At 43.4% G+C, this 25174-nt stretch overlaps 4 non-coding genes across 4 annotated transcripts; 1 reads left to right on the plus strand and 3 right to left on the minus strand.

Annotated features, from left to right (window-relative positions):
- Window positions 1-13302: 13302 nt before the first annotated feature.
- On the minus strand, window positions 13303-13375 carry Trnav-cac. The gene has a single exon. It is a non-coding gene; the product is annotated as a tRNA-Val (tRNA).
- A 599-nt stretch (window positions 13376-13974) lies between these two features.
- Trnar-acg lies at window positions 13975-14047 on the minus strand. The gene has a single exon. It is a non-coding gene; the product is annotated as a tRNA-Arg (tRNA).
- Window positions 14048-17596: 3549 nt separating this feature from the next.
- Window positions 17597-17670, plus strand: Trnat-agu. Its single transcript has one exon. It is a non-coding gene; the product is annotated as a tRNA-Thr (tRNA).
- Window positions 17671-20812: 3142 nt separating this feature from the next.
- On the minus strand, window positions 20813-20895 carry Trnal-cag. Its single transcript has one exon. It is a non-coding gene; the product is annotated as a tRNA-Leu (tRNA).
- Window positions 20896-25174: the final 4279 nt, after the last annotated feature.

The raw sequence follows: 25174 nt of genomic DNA on the forward strand, positions 1-25174 counted from the left end.
ACTTTGTAGTTCCTTCCCCAAACACAACTCACTACATGTACAGGGTCCCATAGCTTTGTTAGTGTTGCTTTCTGTGAACTGGAGCCGGGGAACCAAAGTACAAATACTGATACTCCGCATCTTTGTTAACAAACTGTTTCCTGATCTTTCCTTCTGCCGTGTGGACCCGGCGGTTGGAACTTAGTTCATCAGCCTTGGCTCCTCACGCTGACGCACTGAATCATCTCTTTGGCCCTGGTTAGCTTTTTGGAAACAGGGTCCATATAGCCCAGAATGGCCTAGTCTAACTCACAATGTAATGGACGTTGGACTGTATCAGGATCTTGTTAAATTCCCTTCCTGAGTGCTGCTATTCCAGATCTGTGACTCCTACCCAGGCCCCTCACAGTCCGTCAGTCTCCCCATTCCCCTCCTCCTCGTGTATTCCTTACCTTCTTCCCCATAGTAGGACCATCTACTTACATTCCTTACACATCCTCCATAATTCGTGTACTTTATAATGTTTAAGGGTTGGAGGAGGGTAGCTTTGGAGATTTTTGTGAAAGTCTTTTCTAATCCCATGCTACGATTCAAAAGCTCTTGTCCTTTTTGTAGGTACTGTGGCAATTGTCTTATCTTAATAAACACACACACACACACATATATGTTTATTATATATACTTACCTATATATCTGTTATATATATAGGCCCTCAAATATATATTATACTATATATAAATATATAATTTATATAACATAATATGTTATCATATATATTTGGGGGCAAATATTAGAGACAGGGTCTCTAGTCATGGAACTCTCTATGTAGACCAGGCTAGCCTTGAACCTACAGAGATCTGCCTGCCTCTGCCTCCCAAAGGCTGGGTTTATTTTTATTATTTATTATTATTAATATCTAATTTTTAAATTTTATATGCATGGGTGTTTTGCCTACATGTATGTCTGTGCACTTCTCAAGTGTCTGGTGCCAGAGGAAGCCAGAAGAGGGTATGGATCCCCTGAAATTGGAGCTACAGACAGTTGAGTTACCATGTGGATGCTGGGAACTAAATCCACATCTTCTGTAAGAACAGCCAGTGCTATTAAACTGGTTTTTATTATTTTGTCTTCATCTAAGTGGACAACTGTTCCATGTCCTCCTAGACAGTTCTGACTTGTTGACCAAAATGAAGCAGTATATTTTACTGTTAGGAAATCTCTACTTCTGGTGCCTTTCTCTGAATTCAACCATTCAAGGATCAACACAAAGTTTCTGTGAAGTCCAAATAGCATATTTCCTAAAAGATTCAAAGCAAACTGGGTAAAATCTAAAATTCCATGTGGGGAAAAAAAAGTTTTTGTGAAACTGGCTTTGCCTAGGACCATGGATTTCCTGCTTTGCTTCTTTTTTAAAAACTAGTTATTAATTTCTGGTTAGCAAAGGAGTGGATTTAATCGTTGCACAGCCTGACCTCAAACTTGCTATGGGCTTGAGACCCTTCTGCTTCCTCCTCCTAGTCCTGGGGTCACAGGCACGTTGCACCCAGTGCCTAGGAGACAAGGTCCTTCACAGAGCTACACTCCCAGTCCCACCACCCACTGCCTCTTGCATTTCTTCTAACTTCAGCTAAACTGTTCCAAAGGTAACATAAAGAGAAGCATGCAAATTTCCTTTTGCTATGGGGGTATTCTTAGAAACTATGGAGCATAGTCGTGCATTTCTTCACTTTCCTTTTGTAAAAGCCAGTCCACGAATAAGATAGCTTTCCCCCACACTATGAAGTGAGCCCACGACTTCTCTCTCTGGTGAGGGAAAAGCCCGTGGGCCTGCCATACAGTCTTGGCACAAAATCAAAGCTCTAAATGTTCAGTGACTACACCAGGAATTAATCTTGAAAAGCATGTCCTCTTCTGGGAAGTCCCCCCAGCCTGTCTCCTCACATCGTCCAGACTCAGGGGCCATGTCTGAATGTTCACAGGAATGGACTCTGACTGATCTTTGTGTGCTGTCGATGTCTGGGTTATGCAGTCTGTCAAACAAGGCAGTCACTTCAGAATGTGATTCAGGCTTAGCAATCAGCAACAGGGGAGCCATCTTCTAGTGAACTGACTGTCCAGAGCTTTGGAAAACTTATTTATTTATTTATTTGGTTTTTCGAGACAGGGTTTCCCTGTAGTTTCTAGAGCCTGTCCTGGAACTAGCTCTTGTAGACCAGGCTGGCCTCAAACTCAGAGATCCGCCTGCCTCTGCCTCCCGAGTGCTGGGATTAAAGGCGTGCGCCACCACCGCCCGGCTTTTGGAAAATTTATTGTCACACAATTTATACCTCTTAGCAAGTCAATTTCTGCATACCAAAACCCCTTATCTGGAGTTGTTTGAAGGAACCATTTGCCCAAGTAATCCTTAACCGTGAGACTGCTTGGTTTGCCAAGTATTCTCAGAACTAAGCTTTGCAAAGACACTAGGATCCTCCAGGAAGACCCAGATAAGAATTAAACACTTAAAAAGAAAGGCAACAATCACAAAAGGTAGTTCAACCACTAGGTGTTAACAACACTTCAGAAATGAAGCCAGATGCACTGGCTCTGTGGGATCTTCCTCTACAGTACACCCACGGCCCTGCCCAAGAGTCCAAGAAAAAGAATACAGAAATGTAGGTTCCAGAAATAAGAATGTAGAAATAAAGAAATATAAAGTATAAGGCTAGGAGGATGAGAGCGGGCTGTCAGCTGCTGAAGGATTAACTATTAACAGTGGGTTTCTTTGCTCTACAACCGATAGTTCTGTCTGCAAGGCTGAAGCTGCCCTCTGCAAACTGAGTTTAGCTCTGTATACTGAGAGTCAGCTTTTAGATACCCCCCCCCCCGCCCCCCCGGCACTCATGACCAGCAGCAATTGATGTGAGCTGGGTTAACTTTTAAATGAGGGGGTGTACCTTTTTGGTTGTGCATTTTCCCGTACCTTCCATATACAAAACTAGCAGCATCAGGAGAATGCAGGGCTTTGGTAAACAATTTCAGGGAACCCCAAGGAAGAACAATGACATAAATACAAACACAGTATCACTAAAAATACTCTGCTAATGGAAATTGCAAAGAAGGGCATTTTGTATCTGAGTTTTACCTCAATTTTAAAAAAATTCCTTTGTTCATGCCTAATGCTTGTTGCTTCTTGCTATAAAAAAAGGGAGTTTGAGCCGGGTGGTGGTGGCGCAGGCCTTTAATCCCAGCACTCGGGAGGCAGAGGCAGGCGGATCTCTGAGTTCGAGGCCAGCCTGGTCTACAAGAGCTAGGTCCAGGACAGGCTCTAAAAAAAAAAGCTGCAGAGAAACCCTGTCTCGAAAAACCAAAAAAAAAACAAAAAACAAAAAAAAGGGGGGGTAGTTTGGAAACTTCCTTTGCCACAACCTTAGGAGTCCATCTCTGGCTGTGGTCTCAGCAAGATGATAAGCTTTTTGTGACCCATGGAGATTTTTTTTTTTATTTTTTCCCCCAGGAATAAAGTTTGCTTCTGGTTTAATAGACTTTGGCAGTCTGTCCCCCATCTTTGCGCACCCCAGTGGACCTAACACCCAGCTTAGCTCCTAGCACCTACCATCGGGGCCCTGGTGATTGAATGAACACACATCATTGTGGTGGGACTTAACTGTTTCTCTCCCCATCTGTCCTGTACTCAGTATTTCCTAAGGAAAGGCAGAATAGCATGAAGTGTGCAGAAAAAGTTCCAGCACTGCAGTCCAGTCTAATCTTACACTCTATCACTTTTTCATGTGGTTAATTCCATCACAGTCACCAGGAGAGATGTTGGGAGCAGTGAGACCCCAGATCCTGAATTTCTTGTAATCCCCTGATCTGAGTGCCTACAGCTGCTCTGAGCACGAGATCTTCAGGAGTTCCTGATGGCAGGAGAGTGGTTTCTGGTGGGTTTGGCTGGGGCGTGGCTATCTCTATATAATCTGCCCCTGAACACAATAAAGGGGGCATTCTTGAGGAATTCAAGGATGACACGTGTTGTTGTCTCTCTGTCTGTACGTGTCTGTGTATTTTAACCTCCTGCCCCTTGCCCGGAGCTCGGTAACTGGGTAAAAGCGCACAGAGCGCAGACACGGGGGCGCAGTGCACAGCAGAGAGAGATAGAAAGCACAGCTGAGTAGGTGGAAGAAAAGCAGAACGACCCACTGTTCCTGCAAATTTATACACAGCTCAACAACTGAATTGCTGAGAAGAAGGGATAAAGATGCCATATTCCTATAAGCAACTCACTTTTATGTTCCTCTAACGAACCACGATGAAACTCTTACACACACAAACACACTCACGCACACACGCACGCACGCGTGCACAGACATCTATGCAACCGGAAGATGGGGAAAAAGGAATTATCACGAGTGAGTGGGAGATAACAGAAGGTGATCATCAAATGGTATTATATACATGGATGAAATGTCATTATGAAACATTATAATGCATAATTAATACAAGCTAATACAATTTTCTACTATACACAAAGTTTTTATTGACAATTTTGATTACAGAATTGTCATAGGAATGCATATTACATGACTTCTTGTATGGAATAAGCTAGACAGCTAACATGATTACCAGGCACCATCTGGTTTTTCATGAGAAAATCCTGAAGAACTTCCATCCTAAAGTACTGGTGTGGGCCACCTCGACTTGAGAAATCGTGTTTTTTAAAGATTGGGAATTATTAGTGTAAATTTTAACTATAACCTGCTTCCCCCTCCTCCCCAAAAAGAATTTGGTTTCTCTGAGTAAATTAAGAAAGTTGCAAGATACCATTGTGCAACTATCTGATTCAAGTGATTACAGTGTTGGGCAAATTCAACAATTAGTTTCCGGCATAAAGGGATAATGACAAAGAGACGGGGAAGGACGTCAGCCTTCCATGGCCGCACAGACTCTGAAGGATGAATATATTAGATGTATTATTTGCCGCGGTGCATGACTTCACATATGCATGCATGAATACACACAGATAATATTCCTGAAGTGGGAACTGGAAGGACCGCCTGCGGTGTTCTATATAGTACAGGTAACTATGCTTGGCAATTAATTGAGTATTTCAAAGAAGTTGGTAGAAAAGATTTTAAACATTAACATAAATGTCAGACATCTGAAGTTAATACCAATCGTGTTACTAGGTATTGCATACACATATTAAAACCTCAACTTGTACAGTACAGATATGTATGGTAATGTGTCAATTAAAAAGAAAACGTTACAAAGGAAGGAAGGAGGAATAGAGGGAGGGAAGGAGGGAGGGAGGGAGGGAGGGAAGGAGGGAGGGAGGGAGGAAAGGAAGAAACAATGAATGAATGAAAGGCTTTTTTAAAATTATCTCACAGGCTCATCCTGTCTGTAAATTCATAAATAACATCCTGATTTGTTTCTACTTTGAGCACTTGTGTGCCTGGCATGAATCACGCTGAGTGTCCAGCAATTTTTTTGCTTTGAACTTGAGGTATTGGCCCTGGAGAAGGGAAACACTTTCTGTATTTGCGCTCGGCCCCCACACCTTTTCTTCAGGGGCGTGGTTATCATGTAACCAGCAAATTACATCATTCCTTTCTCAACATCCTGTCTCCAAAGGGCTTCCTTGGTGACTCATAATGATCTCCAAAACTCCCTTTCCACTTCAAAAGAGAAGCAACCTGCGTCCCTACCTGCTAGGACACCATCCTGGTTGCGGAAGGTGTGAGCCACAGTCGGCTCGGCCCTAGTCCAGTCCTGCACTGGAGGTGAAGCCCTACAAGCCTCCCTCTTCTTAGCTGGTCTGAAGGGAGAGGTCATCAGCTCACAGGGGTCACGCACAGTGTTTGACAAACAATTAACACTTCAAGGCTTATCTTTTATTACAACAAGAAGCCCTACTATAACTTGTTTTGTTATGCATTTTAATTATTGTCTGTTCAAAATAGTTCATTGAATATTGGCTACATCTTTGAGCATGGTATCAATCTTAAAGAAGACTTTTAGCCACTTCTTGACTAAGCAAACTGTTACATCCACTTTGGAAATCAGTGTGGTGATTTCTCAGAAAATTAGGAAACAACCTACCTCAAGACCCAGCAATACCACTCTTGGTTATATACCCAAAGGATGCCCAATCGCACCACGAGGACATGTGCTCAAATATATTCATAGCAGCATTATTTGTCATAGCCAGAACCTGGAAACAACCTAAATGCCCCTCAACCGAAGAATGGATAAGGAAAATGTGGTATATTTACACAATAGAGTACTACATATAAAAAAAATGACATTTGAAATTTGCAGGCAAATGGATGGATCTAGACAACATCATGCTGAGTGAGGTAACTCAGACCCAGAAAGAAACTATAATATGTACTCACTCCTAAGTGGTTTTAAAACATAAAGCAAAGAAAACCGGCCTACAGTTCACAATCCCAGAGAACCTAGACAACAAAGAGGACCCCAAGAGAAACATATATGGATCTAATCTACATGAGAAGTAGAAAAAGATGAAGATCTCCTGAGTAAATTGGGAGCGTAGGGCTCAAGAAGGTACAAGGAGAAGGAGAAAGAAGGGAGAGGAGCGGAGAAAAACAATTAAAAAAAAAAAGCTCAATAAAAACAATTTTAAAAAAGAGCTTGTCTAAAAAAATAAGTTCAGGGCAGACTAAAGACAAGTGTGAAAAACAAAACTAGAAAATTACAGGGCAGTAAAGATCTTTAAACTCCAGGTATAAAATGTTCCCTCTACCCCAACAAGCCTGCTTATATCTAGGTTTCCATTTGTCAATTACAAATCCTCACGGCAGGGTGTGCAGGGTGTGGGGGCTGCACAGAGGACAGGACTTTATCACACTTTCCAAGCTCCTTTCCCCTCAACCTTAGCAGCCAACAAAGTGGTTGCTGCTCTGAGAAGGAACAGCCACGGGGAGTAGATACTCTCACAAACCACATGAGAGCTTTTCAAGACCAGCTCTGATGAGGAAATGAACTAACGTGATGATTATTCTTCACAGTTTGGATGACAAGACAAAAGCAGGAATCTTTGTTCTTTTGAGTGGCAGCATCATGATGTCGTAGAAAACCCAATTATTGTTACTTGAGGCAGGCATGCCTGTGACTTTTTGTTCTTGTTCTATAACAATTCTCTGCCAAACTTTTTCAAGTGTGAATTTCAGAGAACCTTTCTTGGAAACCAGTAATGAGAGAGAGAGAGAGAGAGAGAGAGAGAGAGAGAGAGAGAGAGAGAGAGAGAGAGAGAGAGAGAGCCACATTTCTCTCACTTCAGTTCAGCTTCTGAGATACACTCATTGGTATCCCTGCACCTCCACCCCTCAAAAAATTAAGTCTCATTGTGTACTAATAATGTAACTTGAAAAGAAATAAAATTGTACACATTAAAGAGAAAAAACAAATTTGATTTTCAAAAATATTATTGTAAGAGCAGGGTCACTAACAGAACATGCCATTTTACTTGACATCCCTAGTGATGTTCTCTTCCTGGGGCTGAACTGTGGAAGCATCCTGAGTTTTTGCAGGATTGTCCCAGCCATTGCCAGCATCTGCTTCCCCTTTTCATTTTGGGTGGTTCTTTTCCCTTCTTTTCAGGGATCTGTTTTGGTCTGTGACTTGTGATCCAGCTGCCCTCACTCCCCCTGACTGACAACAGAACTTCCTTGTGGTCTGTAATTGATAAGGATGTTTGTGTTCTTTCTGGCCGGTGGGGCTCCACAAAAGGAGTAGAGGTATAAAAGGTTGCTGGGCAAAATAAAGGTTGCTGTTCTTCCACCTGAAAAGAAGCCTCTGTGTCTCAATCCCAGCACCCCCCGCCAGTTTTGGCAATCCAGGCTGCGCTGGCTGCAGCAAGTGGAGGTCCCACTGAGATCTGGAAAGTGGGGATACGTGAACGGGGTCACTCCAGCCGCCAGGGAGCCCGGCTAAATGGAGGAGCGTAGTGGGGAAGGTAAAGCATTTTTATTTTTCATCCCCAGAGATAACTCTGAGGGACATCCTCCAAAAGATAAGTAAGTATAAAGAGGCAGGAGGGTGAATTGAAAGGCCTCAAAAAGTAACTGAAACTCTTAAAGCAACAAGGCACAGAAGTAACAAGGAAGACAGCCAAAGATTTTGTACAGGAGGGGGTTTAAATGTTCTAGACTGGGAACAAGCCAAGTCAGATTAAAATGAGTATGTGTGTCTTCATTCCCAGCGATGCTCTGAGGAATGCCCTCAGAAAGATTGGCCTGCAGGGAAGAAATAAAAAGAAGGCAGGAAGGTGAATTGAGGGCCTCAAAAGATAGAATTGTAGAGATCTATGTTATTGTGTTGATTGTGTTGTCTTTTGTGTTCTGGACTGGAGAAAGACATTTGATCTGGGAACTGTTAAGAAAGCTATTTTGACTTTAAAATACAGGCCTAAGGATTTGATGCTTTGGAAAAGAGGTTCTGCTTTTGTCTCCACAGAGGATGAGAACCTTTGGATTCATTGCAAATTTATGAGGTTTGATTTACCGAGACCCCCTGAAATGTTGATTAAAATACTCCCAAGAATGTAGCATCCCTGCTCAGCAGGAAGTAGCCAGACAGGTTGAGGAAGCCCAAACTCCCTAAAGGATTGTTAAAGTGGGGCCCCTTCAATGGTTCTGGAGCAGGAGCAGTGAGCAAGCCTACTTCCCTGAGTTCTGCTCCACTCCATGCAGTAGTTTGGATCCAGAGTGAGTGCGGTTGGGGCCAGAAGGCAGCTGGAGCAGAGCTTTGCCACCACAGCTACTGCTGCCGGACTTGCTCTCTCACAGACTCTGCAGACGGCTGAGACTGTCAACCAGCAGGCTGAAAGAGTCAGCAATGCTTTGGACAAATTCAATTGGGCATATTGACCTTAAACCAACAAGTGGCTCTGGTTCAGGAGCAAGTGGACTATCTTTGGATTTTCAAAACAATCATGTTATCTGAGTTACTCATGGCACTGTATTGCATGCTTCTGCTACTGTTATGGAACTCAACTGTCATATGAGAGGGGTTTGGAATACTGCTTTTGTTAATTTTACCACCCAGTTAGTGCATGCTAGATGGTTGTAGGGCTGGTCTGGCTCGTTGGCACTGTCAGTCCTAGGGATACTTGGTTTAGGGCTATGTGTCTGGGTAGCCACGGACGGGCAATACTTTGGAGGCAGGATGCTACCTAAGACAGGGAATATTAGAGGGCTATTCCCCATGACAGGCAAGGTATTATAAAATAAAATGGGGGGAGTTGTTGGAATCCAGCTGCCCTCACTCCCCCTAACTGACAGCGAAACTTCCTTGTGGTCTGTAATTGACAAGAATGTTTGTGTTCTTTCTGGCCAGTGGATCTCCACAGAAGGAGTAGAGGTATAAAAGGTTGCTGGCCAAAATAAAGGTTGCTGTCTTTCCACCTGAAAAGAAGCCTCCGTGAGTCATTCCCAGCACCCCTGGCCAGTATTGGCTATCCAGGCTGCGCTGGCTGCAGCAGTGACTCGGACTCCTTTTCTTTATCGTTCTTGATGTCTCATTTTGCGTAGTTACTTGGCAGGCAGCTTGCCAGTCATGGATGCTTCTTTCTCACACCACTCCTGGGAAGACACAAAGCACACAAACGACCAAGGAATCAACACATTTAACACTTAAAAATAAAATTATACTACAGCTAGCAACTTGTGGGTATCAAGTAAAATGCAAAGAAAATAAAACACTCTGCTTTCCAGTCCTCTCAGATAAGCGCCTACGGTCAAGACTGTGGCTCCACCATGCCTTCATGCCCTGATGCGCTATGCCCCAGAGTAAGAGTTAAATAAATAAATCCTCCTTCTTTTAAGTTGCTTCTCCCCAGGGATGTAGTCATTGTAATAAGAAAAGTAGCTAGTAGTTCATAAGCTGACATTTAATTTCTCGGGTCACTTAAAAAAATAGATTCAGTTTGTCAGTTTACATTATTTTTATCATTGATTACAGCAAACCTGGATCAGTTTTGATCATATTTAAAGTTGAAACAATTATCAAGATTGTGTGAGAACTAAGTTATTGGGCAAACATATTTGTGGCACATACCTAACAAAGACTTAGACCCTAGAATGTATAAACATTTCTGTAGATCCACAAAAAGGGCACAAAACATAAATTTTTTTTTAAAAAAACCACCTATGGCTAAAAGTGCTAAGTACTACTTAGATCTAGGAGCCGAGAATGTGTGACCCAGGAAATGCATGTGTGAGCTACAGGATACAGCTTCTTACCTGAAAGACCCCCGGAGAGGACTTTCCCTCAGGAGGAGACCCCTGGACCCAAGGATCAGGCCAAGACCACGGATGCAAACGGCAAGAGGTTTATTAGGAGTACACAGGTACCTGCGGGAGGCAAAGTCTTTCGGAGGACTTGCGCACCAACAGGCCGGGCACGATCTTTTTTTTTTTTTGTTTTGTTTTGTTTTGTTTTGTTTTGTTTTGTTTTTCGAGACAGGGTTTCTCTGTGGCTTTAGAGCCTGTCCTGGAACTAGCTCTTGTAGACCAGGCTGGTCTCGAACTCACAGAGATCCGCCTGCCTCTGCCTCCCGAGCGGGCACGATCTTTTTATAGGAAAAAGGGCGGCAGAAGCAGGCATACAGAAGCAGATGCATGGTTACAGGGATCTCATTGGTCAGTTTGAATGAGGCCATGATTCATTTGAGGACAACTCCTCCCAGGTACAAGGAAATCTGATAATAACTGTCTCGGCTCTATCTAGGGTACATGTGGTTTTCTCCAGAACTTTCCGTTCCCCTCCCAGGCCAGATGTTTGACCACAGATATCCTGTTTGGCAATCCAGGTGTTCTGTCCTTACCCTGAACTTCCCTGAACCTATACTTGTTTGTGTGTGAGCCTGGCAAAATGGCATTACAGCAGCCAAGCTGATTGTAGGCACTGTAGCAGGAGCAGGGGTCTTTCATTACCCACTAAATTGATGAACACTTCCTGGGAGTCATGTGACCTCTTGGGGAACAAGGCCTGAGAATAGCAGAAACAAGTGCTCCTTTTGGCAAGGACTGGGAGAATTTAACCCATTTTTGGCAAGGCGGATGGGTAGTTTGCTGGATAATTCTGGGCATGACCCCAGGAGCATATGTGCTGCCTGCTCTCCTTGCTTTCCTTACACTTTCTTAGAGCCATAGATGAAATGGCTATTGCATTAGTCAAACTTCCCTGAGGACCTTCCTCTGTGTGAGCCAGAGGGGATGTTGTTAAAAATACACAGCAGATCTGAGTCAGCCCCAAAGCCTCTGATGTTTCAGGTGCGACCATGAATTCCGAATTCTCAAGAACACAATGTCACCTCTCCAGTGCACCTCATACTGTCCTGAAAGAGTCACAGACGTTCATGACAAAATAACAAATTTGTATAATTGTCCTGGAGAGAGTGATTTTAACCACAAGCGTCTAGGAGAAATGTTAATAAGTAGATGATATCAAGAGTTATGGGAACAGTCTAGGAACAGGGAATGATGCAGAATCATAGAAATCCACAGCACCCTCATCTCTATAGCTGTGTCAATACCGAAGGCAGCTGAGAGGAGGGGATGTGAGAACAAAAGATAAGCAGTGCCAGCTATTAAGAGTAAGCTTGTAAGTAGTTTCTAGGATGATAGGAGAAAGCCTGGTGTACCCCCCATAGGAGATAGAGGAGTACAGAATGAAGAACGGATTGATTCATGGCTTGAATCTCCTTAGCTGATGACTTGCCTGTGAGACTTTAGATTTGACCAGAGATAAACATTAACCATTAGAGGCGAAACTTCCTCTCGCTTTGCATGATGTTGTAACCGCAAATGCTGCCAACTGTGCACACTGTTCCCCCTGTAGCTGTGCCGTGTTAGACAGCTTCCTTTGTTGCTTGCCGTACTCCTTATGCTTCTAATATCGAGGCTATGAATCAAGTAGGTAATGATTACAGGTGGTGAAGATGAGGGGTGGAAAGGGAAGGAGATAAAAGAGCAAACGGGCAATTGCTGTAATTATTATTAGAAACTTATGGAAACAAATATGATTATAAAACTTCATGCAAGCTATTGAAACTGTGTAAATAAAAAGTGACTCAGGCTCTCCGGGGCCACTTGCTTGAAACAGGTGCCCAGACTTTTCTTTGTTTTGCCGACTTCACACATCTGTCCCAGGTCATCGGACCTGATCAGAGCAAAAACAATACAACGGGCTCAGTAGATGTGGAGCAATCAAAACATATACACACTGCTGGAGGGTATGTGTGTGAAATTAGTATATAGTTGTAAAACAAAGTTGCATTGTGTAAAGCAATTCTTCCTAAAGTATCTCTATGGGAAAGTTGAAAATTGTGGACAGATGGGGTTAATGATAGTATTATCATTTTTAAAAGTTAGAAGCCACCCAAATGGCTTTAATAGAAAGGACAATATATTTTAGTAATATGTGTGCAAGAGAATACTACTCAGCAGCAGAAATAAGTAGGTAACAGCTACATGCAAAAAACATAAACAAGTACCAACATAAACTGAGCAAAACCAGCAGGTTGCAGAGGAATATAGACAACATGAACCTTGACTTATGACAAGTTCAGACTTTAACAGAAGTAGAATAAAGTTATCTTGCTGTGCTGGTGAATGCCTTTAAGTCCAGCACTCCAGAGACAGAGAAAATGGATCTCTGTGACTTCAAGGCCAGGTCCACAGAATGAGTTCCAGGCCTGGGAGACCTATGTGGTAGACCTTGTCTCAAAAGCAAAGTAAAATAAAGCCCAGATAAACAGATAAGTTTGAACAGTGATCAACTTTACAGTTGGAGAAAAATGTAGAAATGAGGTCAGAAATAAGACATAAGGTGGGAATGGTGTTCTTATTGAAAGGAAGTGGGAAGGCATATCACTTGTATATTCGCCGTATATCACACAGGATAATTTACTCTTTGCTCAAGAGCTCATAATAAGTTTAGAAAGGGGAAGAAATACAGAGCATAGATTTAAAGCCACAGGTAGGAATAGAAACATCTTCTGAGATTGGGTAATTAGGACCCTCGCTAAGATAGGCGGAGGAGGCGGCGCACTCACCTGAACGGCTGGAGGGGGGCGATCCCGGGCGGTGGTCACCTAGCTGCGCCGGGACGGGAGAAAGCCCCGGATGCGCTTCCGGCAGCTGGTGTGGGCCAGAAAAGGAGTCGCCATTCGCAGAAAGCGGTCTAGGCTCGGGTATGGGAAATGGGAGCTGCCGAGAAAGAAGCTTCAAACTGCACACTGGGAGCGAAAGAGAATATAATAGATGAAAATTGTTTAGAGTTAGTTCTGTAATACTAAAAAATGAATAGCAACACTGTTTCCGCCCGGTTTCGAACCGGGGACCTTTCGCGTGTGAGGCGAACGTGATAACCACTACACTACGGAAACGAGCTGCGATGGGAGTCTTGCCTCAAGGTATTCTTTCGATTTGCTTCGTTTCTGTTGTCAAGTAAATGTTTGATGGTGGCTTGGAGAGGCGTCCTTCGTGTTTAACTCCGAGAAACAGGGAGAATCATAAAGTTCGGGCTTCATAAGCGGGACCTGAAGCCAAATTCTTATTCTACAAACGACTGAATAGGAAAGACTGAAACAGAAACTTCAACAATCTCTCCAGATTACCCTTTATTAAAATTAATTGTTCTGAACAGATTTTAATGGATTAAGAGGTCACTTAAAATCATCCTAAAGCCAAAATGGACTGGCAAAACAGCCCGGCCTGGGGATCACGGCTCCGCAGATACGCCACGGTCGGACGTGGACTTTGGTCTAAAAAGAAGCGATGAGCCGTAGGGAAGCTGTGGCAGGAGGATTGCTATGAATTCAAGCCGGCTGGGTTACAGAGTGACCCCCAAACACCCAGCTACAATAAAAGTGATGGTTCCATCGTGATCCTCTTGTTTCCTGTTTTGTTTCAGACAAACTCAGACATATATGAATTTTCTTCATTAACTTTCCGTGTAGTCAAGAAAAATGTACACCATGCATCCCGAGCCAGCCAGGAGTCGAACCTGGAATCTTCTGATCCGTAGTCAGACGCGTTATCCATTGCGCCACTGGCCCTGCACACGTAAGCCTTTGGGTGGGGCACACAACTAGTTATGCTGCTCTCCGAGTTTAACACTGCAGTGTCTTTTTGATTTGTTTTGTTTAGGAAAAGACTCTATTATCTTTACTTCTAGATTTGTTTCTGCCCCCTCCTCCCCTTCCCCGCCCCCCCCACCAAACAAAACGGCGGTGAGAGGTGTCCCCACGTCGCTTTTCTACTCAAGCTCGCGTTCATTCAACCAATACTGCTGGATGCACGGGAGATAAAATAATGAAGAAAACGGATCCTCCTGTACCCTACAGAAAACATGATAGTTTTGACATAGACAGTAAAGCTCTAAATAAAACTGTGATAGACATGGAGGAAAAAAAATAATACAATAAGGAAGGAAAGTGGAACATACAGTCCTGATGCTCCCTACCCCAAATATTTACCAACTAAGACCTCAATAGGCAGTCTCCACTACACGTCTCAGCACGCTATATCGTTCTAGGAACTGTCAATTTCGGAACACATTTGTATAAATTTTCTAAGCAAAGATAATTGTCATATGCGTGAAATCAAATTTCAGTCTTCAGTAGAGACTTTTGAAAAGGGTATCTATTCATGCCCTGTAAATAAATCAAGGGCTGTTAAAATAGAAGTAAATTGCTTGATGTTGAGACTATACATCTTAAGATTAGAAAACTATTTAGTTTGGGTTCATACAGTTTCAACAACTCTAAACACATGTGCAACTGTTTTTACACTTAAGCATTAAGGGAAGCCTACTGAATGCTTTGTCCTAAAAAACATGGCTCTTTCTCATCAGGTTTTGTACTCAGACCCCTCCAAGGTAATTTGGTGCCTTTTTCTACTCCATCTCAGGAATGATGCTAATATATGTGAAGAAAAAGAAATGATTTCAAAAAGAAGCCAGTTATGTTGAAATATGTCACCAACACAAAGTCACAGGAGCGCATGGCTACACTCTTCCAGCACTGAGGAGGTGGGGAAAAGATGGTCAGGGCTTTGTCTTTCGGTTCTTCCTCTAGCAAGCAAGCTCCAGCCATCCTCCTACCTCAGACTCTGTCTCCAACCAACCAAACAAGGCATGAACATTTGTGTGCTTGGATTTTCAGTAATGAAGCAAAGTCCAGCGGCTGCAGGTCCTGTTTATTCCCATCACACTCAGAGATGGGTCTAGATCAGAGGGCATCTCTGAAAGCTATTGGGCTCATTCTGTTTGTCCAAAATGGCTTTAACCCAGATGGCTGGATGCTCTGTCCACATGTCCCGTCATTTTGTTTTTAATCTCTAGAAACTCCCTTCATTTTGCAAAATTTCAAGGCCTTTTCTGGCTGCCTCAATTTACTGAATAATGTCCTCAGCAAGGTATTGTTTTACTTTATTTGGGTGGATCTTACTTGAGTCCAGTATGAGTGTGTGAATGCGAGAGAGAGAGAGAGAGAGAGAGAGAGAGAGAGAGAGATCCAGCTTCCAGTCAGTGATTGTATTAGGCAGAGAAATCAAATCCAGAAGAATACATCATTAACTGCCTTACATGATTGACAGGATTAAAACTTCTACAGCCTGTCTACTGAGTAGCCTGGGCTTTGAGTGAGCCCGCTATGCTTGGCTATGTTAGTGTTTAAGGACATAACTGGGCATTACAGCCTGACCAAGCTGACACCTTTTAAGCTACTACTATGATGAGCTCTTTCCTTGGTCTCAATGTACTCTCCTTTGTTTTTTGCTCCAAGGCATAAGAAAAACTGCTGTCTGTCTCTCTTCTTTTCTTTAATGTGAGCAGTATGTGACACAAGACTTTGTCCTGTCGCCAATCTCGGATGTGTGGAGCAGAGTAATTATGAGGTTTCTATGAGCCTGCCTTCCTAGTGCATAGTGGAGGCTTCAGGGAAATAGCATCCACTCTCTTTATTTCTGTTGCTTACTTACTTGTTTTCATTTCCTGAGAGAGGGTCTCCTGTTGCGAGGCTGACCTCACGTCCTCTGTAGCTGAAGAAGATGACTTTGAACTTCTTAATCTCTGGCCTTTACTTCCCAAGGGCTAAGATTATAGTGTGAGCCCAACTCATGCAGGTCTGTAAAAGGTTAATCAGAGTTTTGTTATCTTCCAGGAGTTCTCTCAGGCTCAACGATTCCTTGACTTCTTAGAAATTCCATGCAAATGTCACCAGCTTTCAATCAGAGGGGAAATACAAATCAAATACAATGTTGTTGTCTGACATCTGCCACAGTTTGGTTAAAGCTGTATTTTGTGACTGAGCCTTTGAACACACCATTAACAACATGCTGGCTAACTATAAGATTAAGAAGTGGGTATTGGAAAGATGACTCTGCTACTCTTCCAAAGGACCTCCATTCAGTTCCCACATTAGGCCTGAAGCTCCAGCTCCATGGGATTTAACTGCCCCATCCAGACTCCTCAGGCGCTGCATTCAGGGAAACACACACATACACACAATAAAACATCTAAAATTTAAGATGAAAGAAACAGGTCCTTATTTCATCAAGTTCATAGATCATAAATGGAGTTCATAGTTCATAATTCTTCTAAGGAAAGTAAGAGCCCTAGTGCTCACAGTCTGTCACCGGGTCCCACCTTTGTCGTCCAATGGCTGGGCTGTCTTACAGTATGATAAATTCTTCAACTATCAACACAGTTTAGAAATATTGAAATGTTGAATTTAGCGTCATTGCAGGGATAATCGGTCTTAGGAAACCCGACCGACTGTACCTGCAGGTTTCGTTTGTGAAGTTACTTTCACAACGATAAATAACAGTTTGTAAACTGTCCGTTTTCCTTTGTTTGAATTATACTTCAAGGATGGGTTTATTTGAACAGAGAACTGAGTAGTAGAACAGAACACAGCTCTGGAGACGATACAGAAATGTTGCAAATGCTCTTTACTCGACATTTTGTCAAATCAGACCCTTTGGCCAAAGGTAAGAAGGCTTTCCCTCCAGAGCTGTTGAACACCCGCCTCTCCTTTATTCCTTTCCAAGAATGAGCAGTTGATTATGAAGTCAGGTTACGAATTTTTAAGGCTTATCTCTGGAATTCTTTTCCTTAATTTTAGAACCAAGAAGAAGATAGTTGAAACCTAAATTTACAGGGGGACTGGAGAACGTGGGGGTAATTAAAGAATAATCAAAATCTTACATTTCGGTCTAACTTAACAATCATGCCGCATGGACCGTTTGTGGATTGGGAACATAGGTGTAACACACACACACACACACACACACACACACACACACACACACGTCTTTGAGGGCCCTGACTACTCGCTTTTCCTGGGTGGTACTTTTATCAGCGTGTTGATGAGCTGCAGAGATACATCCATCCAGCCTTCACCCGTGCTTCTCCCAAACCGCCCCGATGAGGACTCAATTCCCTTGCAGCTGAGCGGTTTCTTGGGTCTTTGACGCGTAGCTGGGACATTTTTAGGATTTGGGGGATCTGCTTGGGCCGACTTCAAAAAGAAAGCTGTAAAAATAGACAATATAAGCAAAGTTCATTCCTTTTCTTTGTTGATTTGAAGCCCAAAACGCGTGCGGGCTCCGTGGCTTAGCTGGTTAAAGCGCCTGTCTAGTAAACAGGAGATCCTGGGTTCGAATCCCAGCGGGGCCTTTTTGTGGCTTTTCCGGTATTCAGTACACCGCTCGGTCAAATGTAACATCAAAATTATCTTCATGCACTGCACGCACTTCACGAAAGTAATAATGTAGATTGGGACGTGAGTTCTAATAAACAAGACAGCAATAACAAGGAAACAAACGCTAAAATCATTTCTTTAAAGACAAATTTATTCATTCCTTAGTGTTCCTATAATTTTGTTCTATGTAGTATATAACCATCCTCCCCCCAGCAAACACAAAAATTATTATCAAGGAAAGCAGGCAGAAAAGAAAAAAAAAATAATGCAAGGAGTACAGGACCTCTGGCTATTCTATTTTCTTTGTCAGGAACCTTGAATAGGTGTATTCTCGCAGTCTGCCACAAATGGCTTGTTTCTTTGTTAATTTTTTAAAACCTGGTTTTGAAGTGGTTGATAAACCTGTTGGGGAAAGCCCCATAGCACCTCTGACAACCATATAAACCGCCATGATTCTTTTTTTTTTTTTTTTTTTTTTTTTTCGAGACAGGGTTTCTCTGCAGCCATGATTCATTTTAAAGCTGTACTGTGCTCAGAGTTTTTTGGAAAGGAACATCTGAAAATCTGTCCAGGAAAGCATCTGTATGGTCACCTGTCACAGAGTGAGTGACACTCTGAAACACAGAGACTTGAAGAAGACTTAGGACTGGAGAGCCTTCTGCAGCATGAAGAACTTCAGAAGTTTGAAAAAAAATAAAGAAAAACATTTATAGTTATCTTAGCTGAGTGTTCTCACTAGATCAGGGAAACGGGAGCTCACTGAGTAGTGGCTAAACCCCTACTCATTTCCCAAGATCCAGCTCCCAGCACTTGGCACAGAAAATTCCACATGCCTGACTTGACTGCTTTTGTGGAAACAGAGCATCCTGATACTCTGAAGGACAGCTCCAGAGGTAGTTCAACTTTCTGACTCCCACTATGTTGTAAGCAGCAATGACTATGAGAAGGCAAATTCTCTGATTTTTCTCTCTGCCTACACACCCCCTTTCTCCATTCTAAGAGTAAAGTCTATTCTCCAGTTCTTGCACACCGCTGTCTCCTCTCACCAAACCTGCCTCAGCTGCCCCAGGCTGGCTGCAGAAACTGAGCACTTGGGTCCCATTTTTGGATGGCGGGTCTAACCCAAAGCTCAGAGGCATGGAATGCTAAGATCACAAAAGGTTCATCCAAACAGCCTGCCTTCACTTTAAGACTTTGGCTTTGTTGTTGTTGTTAGTGGACATCGGGGAAACAGGTTACATCAAAGTGGGGAAAATAACCGCTATAGATTTTAAATGCCTCTGATGTCATTCTTAGCTTTTGGGTTGATGAAAGTGAAAGCTTTCTAAGTTAATACATTCCCTGATCAATACAGAAAGTGGTTGATAAATGGTTATTGGGGGGGGGGGACTAAAGATAGCCCAAGATCATTTTGGTACTTGACTCCCCAAACCACAGAGGACTAATCATACCTTTCAACACAAATATCTGACCTTTTTTGAGGGAACGTCAGTTCACACACTAAAAATGCCATTGAACTTTCTTTTGTCACAATGTGTATGGATTTCTCTGTCATAATAGAACTACCAACATTTTCTTCCTACTCAGATTTACCAAAAGCTACCCTGGCCTGTTTGTGCATATCATGTTTTACATTTTAGTCTTTGTGGTGATTAGATTTTGCAAGTTTGACAAACTAGTAACCTTAACTGAAAAATTGCCTCCATCAGAACTGCTTGTAGGCATGATCAATTAATGACTGATGTGGGTGTGCCCATCACACTGAAGGCAGTGCCACCCCCTGGTAGATGTTTTTGGGAGCAAGGCAGTAAGCATCCGTCTCTGCTTCAGTTTCTGCCTCCAGGTTTCGGCACTGACTCGGCTTGATTAATTATAATCTGTAAACTGGAATAACCCTTTCCTCCCCAGGCTAGTTTTCACCAGCATTTTATCAGAGCAACAGAAAGCTCATAGATGAGACTTTATTTCCAAATGTGCCAAATAAAATTCTTTTCTTAGAGGTTCTTTTCAATACTTTTCTTTGACTTTGACTGGCTGTAGTATCTAGTAACAACTGATTTGCCTTAGCCTCCTGAGTAATACACAAGGTCTCCTGTGTCTCGGACTTCTGATCCTCCTGCCGTCACCTCTGGGGAGCGTCACCTCTGGGGAGCTCACAGGTGTCCACCGCTACACCCAGTTCGTGTCTTTGTAACAGTTTCTTACAAATCTGTTCACTCCTCAGGGCTCGCCCCGGAACGTGTGCTGTTTACTTGTCTCTCTAGAGATCAGCCCTTGCCTGGCCATCAACCATGTGACCACCAACAGTGTGATGGTTAAATTTAAATGTCTAATTGAGCAGCCATGGGGTCTCCAGAGTTCTGGAACTTTTTAACTCAGTAGACTGAAGACCCTAGTGTGGTCGGGCTTGATCCAGGCTTAGACTGGGTGTGGGGATGGTGGGGTGTGGTGGAGGTGGGGTGTGGGGATGGCGGGGTGTGGGGATGGCGGGGTGTGGGGGATGGCGGGGTGTGGTGGAGGTGGGGTGTGGTGGAGGTGGGGAGCTACATGATCTGACTGACTTCATAGCCTGTGTTCTCTAGACTTCATACCTGGACTGAACTAGGCCACCTATCTTTCTTGTTCCCAGCTTACAAACAGCAGATCATGGTAATTCCCAGCCTCGATAACTGTAAGCCATGCCTTCGTGTTACATCTCTTTGTGCATCTGCCTTTATCTGTCTTCTTGAATCCCAGTAGATGTTGATAGGTAGACAGACAGACAGACAGTCAGACATATACATACCAGTTCTGTATCTTTGTAGGATCTTAACTAGTATAAGTATATATGCAATTTTGACAAAACCAGAAAGCTAAAAAACAAAGTTCAGACCAGTGAGATGCTTAGCCAGTAAGGGTGCAGATGTAAGTGATGATAATGAGTCATGAATTAAGAATTAAGATTCATCTAAATTTTCTTGTAAACAGAGACAAAGAAAATATTAAACTATCTAGCCTTCAAGCTATCTTGCAACTACACAGTGCCTCTTATTGTAAAGTTAGACTAAGAAAGAAAAATAAAACGTTTACTAAAGGAGGCAACACTAAAGTTTGAGTAAATTTTTTAAAATAAACGCTTGTCAGGAGTGGGATTCGAACCCACGCCTCCAGGGGAGACTGCGACCTGAACGCAGCGCCTTAGACCGCTCGGCCATCCTGACTTGCTAGGAGGCAGCCTGCTCAGCTTTTACTTCTATCATTTCCAAAATGCTATTCGCCATGCTCTGCCACCTTTTTCAGTGGAGGTTTGACAAGGTTTCAGTTCTAAACTAGTCGCTGTAGCTAGGTGAACGCCTCCTGCCGCGACTACAATTAACAGCTCAGAACCCTCGCCTTCTGGCCGACGCGGAGCGCGGACTGGGCTGCAGCCTGGTCTGCTCCGAGTCCTCAGCGGGAAGCCGGTGTGTGCTCACCCGCCAAGTCACTCCCGGCCCAGGGCACTCAGTCACCAGTGACCACCGGTAGGTGGTCTCCCCGCAGGCACACCTAGAGGCTTAGAGACCGAGCTGTGCACCGCTGTGTGCACTGGCCTAAGGCAAAAGCTTCTTAGAGACAAAAACAAAACCGAAAACCAGAAATCGTTTCTCTCCTAAACCCATCAATGTACTTTATACCAATCCTCGACAACAGTGGATTTTCCAAACGCAAATCAAGAACAGGGCGACCGATTTCTTTACTGTCTGTCTCAGCCGTGGGGATGATGTCCCCGGAATCTCACTGGAAGTCGAAGGAACCGAGCTCTGGTTTCAGAAAGCTTCAGGTCCAGTCACCTAACTGCCCGAAGGACCGCCGACAAGACATTCTGTCCCTGTGGTCTTAAAAACTATTTCACCCATTCCACCACCACCCTTGGTTTTAGCTTTTGAGATTTAGGAAACTCATGTAGTCCAAGCCGGCCTCGGCTTCTGGCGCACTGGCCTCACAGACTTCAATCCTCGTGTCTAGTCTATAAACTGCTTTTTTCTTTCTTCTTTCTTCCCTTATTTTTGGACGGTTTCTGGTGTTTAAATGTCATTGACTGAAACACTGCTTAATCCCTTACATTGTGAGTAAAATGTCCAGCTCTAGATATTGAGGTAGATGCAGGCGCTCAGCCCCACCTAGACCTACTGAATCTGAAATTTTGCTGTTTAAAAGCAATATGGTTAATAACAATGTGCCACATACTTGGCAATTGTTGGGAGATTTTAAAGGTTGTCACCACAAAAATATGTGTAGTAACAGATATGGTTTGTAACTTCAGCTTTTCCACAGTGTTCCACATATCAGAACATTTTGTACACCATAACTATATATAATCCTGATTTGTGAATTTTAAATCAATTTAAGGGATAACATTCCACATTATGAGTCTAACAGTCCCTCCTCATAGTTGTGAAAACCATGACTTAAATAAAATATGGTATTTCTGTAATTCTTAGAGAAACTCCCCCAACATTAGCAGAAAGTAGGGAAAGTTTGTAGGTAATGCTTTTGACAACCCTTTTGACAATTCTCTCCTGATCAATTAAATCAGAATGTCTGGGAGTGTCACCCGATGACAGAAATTTTAAATTTATTGTTGTTGTTGCTATTATTATTATTATTATTAGGAACACTCTATGTCACCCTGACAGATGACTGGATTTTTAAGGTGCCCTCATTACCTGAAGAAACTTTGTATACATCTAGATTTGAGAGCATGTTTTCAGGGTTAAACTTTAAGGAAAGCCTGAATCTTTCTTTTAACGATGAGAGTGTAGCCACATTCATAGCTGTGTTTAAGACAGTATGGAACAGGACTCTGGCTCAAATTATGCTTTTGTTTTGTTTTGAGGCAAGGTCCCATATAGCTCAGGTTGAATTTTACACCATACCAGTAGCTGAGGTTGTTGTTAAATTCTCAATCCTCCTGCCTCCACCTCCCAAGAGTTGGAATTACAGATGTATACTACCACATCCAACTGAGTTTGGTTCTTTTTAAAGGCAGCTGTTACTGTACAAATGAGGTGATTTTGTTGGTGAGTAACCCTCCTCATTACTTAGGATGATATACAGAGTGACATACAGGTGACATACAGAGGCTAGAACTGGATCACCAGGAATCAGGACATGGTGTTCCCTAAGAATCTAACCACTGGTTAGTATACCCACAGACCTCTTGCCTTGAATACGTGGGGCAAAGGGAAGCAGAGGTAGAGCTGATTGAAATCTGAGCAGTCTTTTCTCCACTCCACCGTGCCCCCTTTGATAGGGCCCTAAAACTTACTATGTAGCTCCTCACTCAGTTCCCAGAATGCTGATATTACAAGTGTGTTCCACCATACCCAGTTCTGAAACCCCTTCTCTTTCTAATCTCAGAGACACTGTTCCATATATTCCATGGGAGATTTTACAGATGCCGGTTAGGATACATATTACACATTAAACACAACAACACACTTGTCTACCTTTCCTAAGCATGTAACATTTTAATTACATGTATTCACATATTTAGCATGTGTATGTGTGTATGGGTGAACATGATCCCGACAAGCATGTGGCTATTAGAGGACAACTCCTTTCACTGTGTGGGTCACTGGGACTGTGCTATGGGATAATTGTCTGTATTCTGTCAATCATGTTTTAAATAAATGCTGATTGGCCAGGTAGGAAGTATAGACAAGTCAACCAGACAGGAAGTAGAGGCGGGGCGATGAGAACAGGAGTATTCTGGGAAGCAGGAAACTCCCTCCGCACTCCTGCCCAGACCACCGAAGAAGAAGCATGTAATCTACCCAGCTGAAAAAGGTACTGAGCCACATTGCTAACATAGATAAGAATAATGGGTTAATATAAGCTACAAGAGCTAATAAGACTGAGCTAATGGGCCAATCAGTTTATAATCTTATGGAGATCTCTGTGTGGTTTTCTTTGGGGCTTGCCGGCTGTGGGGTACCAGGCGGGACCGAAACCCCAACAAGCCAGCCCCTCATGTTACAGGACTGAACTCAGGTCATCAAGGTTAGCAAGTGACTTTATCTGGTAAGTCATTTCACCAGCCCTCCAATGCAGTTTTCTAAAAGGATGTTTTGACTTCTATGAATTTCTACAAGTAAAATCTGAACACAAATAAACACATCTGTGTATGCATTTATTTACTTTTATTTACTGAGACAGTGTGTGGCTATATATCCTGGGTGTACTTCTGAACTGACTGTGTAGTCCAGGCTGCCTTCAGATGTGACCATTCTCTTGCCTCTGTCTTCTGAGTTCTGGGAATACAGGCATGTGTCACCGTGCTCAACTTAAATTAGTTATTTGAAAGCAAAGATAAAGTACGTTTTCCCCCCAGGAGTACAGTGTATGACAAAGCTGCAGTAGGGTGGCTAAGTGAGGAGAGAGAGAACTAGAGAGAGATAGAGAGAGAGGAGAGAGAGAGAGAGAGAGAGAGAGAGGAGAGGAGGGAGAGGGGTAGAGAGAGAGAGAGGGGGAGGAGAGAGAGAGAGGGATGAGGGATCTAGAGGGAGCGGGAGAGCGAGAGAAAGGGGGGGACTAGGAAGCGAGCGCGGAGCCCTCCGAGGCCCTGGATCTGGTGGAGCGAAGTTCTTCATGTGTAGCGTGAGCGCGGTGGAGTGGTGGCAGAGGAGAGAGAGAGAGAGAGAGAGAGAGAGAGAACACTGGGTGCTGTGAGGTGATGGAGCCTGCAGTGGTCTGATGTGTCCCCCAACTGTCATGTGTTTGGAGACTTAATTGTCAAAGTCATATGGGGGGAGGGGCAGCGCCAAGTATGGAACACAAGACGGGGGGGGGGGGGGGGCACGGTAAGCCAGAGCTCTGCTGGGAGCTGTACCCTCCTGGTTCGTCTGAGCAAGTGACCAGGCTTACTCACCAACACAATTACCTTAACAGCAAGAGAAGTGAAGTCACCCTTGGAACAAGGCTGAGAGCAGGAAGCTTTCTGCACAGCGGCCTTTCTGAAGGTAGTTTGATCCCTATGAGTAGCTCCCATCCCTGCCTGTTCTGGTGAATCTCTCCTGCAGGCCCAGACCTGGGACCAAACAGATCAGCACTGCTGGAGCAGGCAGTGGATTCCCGGGCAGCTTTCAGTCCTATTTCTCTTTAATCTAGTTCCTCTTACTGGTATAAACAAAGGAAAGTTTGGAAGCTGCCTTCAGCAATCAGACTTTATTTACTTATTTATTTGTTTGTTTATTTATTATTCTGGAAGCTGGAAGAAATACAATAGAAATGGAGGCGCTTGGATACACAGGCAGGCCATTGGATACACACAATTCCCAAACAAGCAGGAGGACACTGAAGCAGACACAAATAGGAACAAGCTGTCCATTGTGTTGAATACATGGTGCAACACTGGCGGTCCTAACACAGAACAGGATTCAGGAAGGCTGGGGAGGCTACATTAAGTAATAGCACAGCGTGGAAAAGAATGGCGGTGGAAGGGAATTGAAGGTACCTGTG

Source organism: Arvicola amphibius, chromosome 6, assembly GCF_903992535.2.
Source record: "Arvicola amphibius chromosome 6, mArvAmp1.2, whole genome shotgun sequence".
Classification (NCBI taxonomy): Eukaryota; Metazoa; Chordata; class Mammalia; order Rodentia; family Cricetidae; genus Arvicola; species Arvicola amphibius.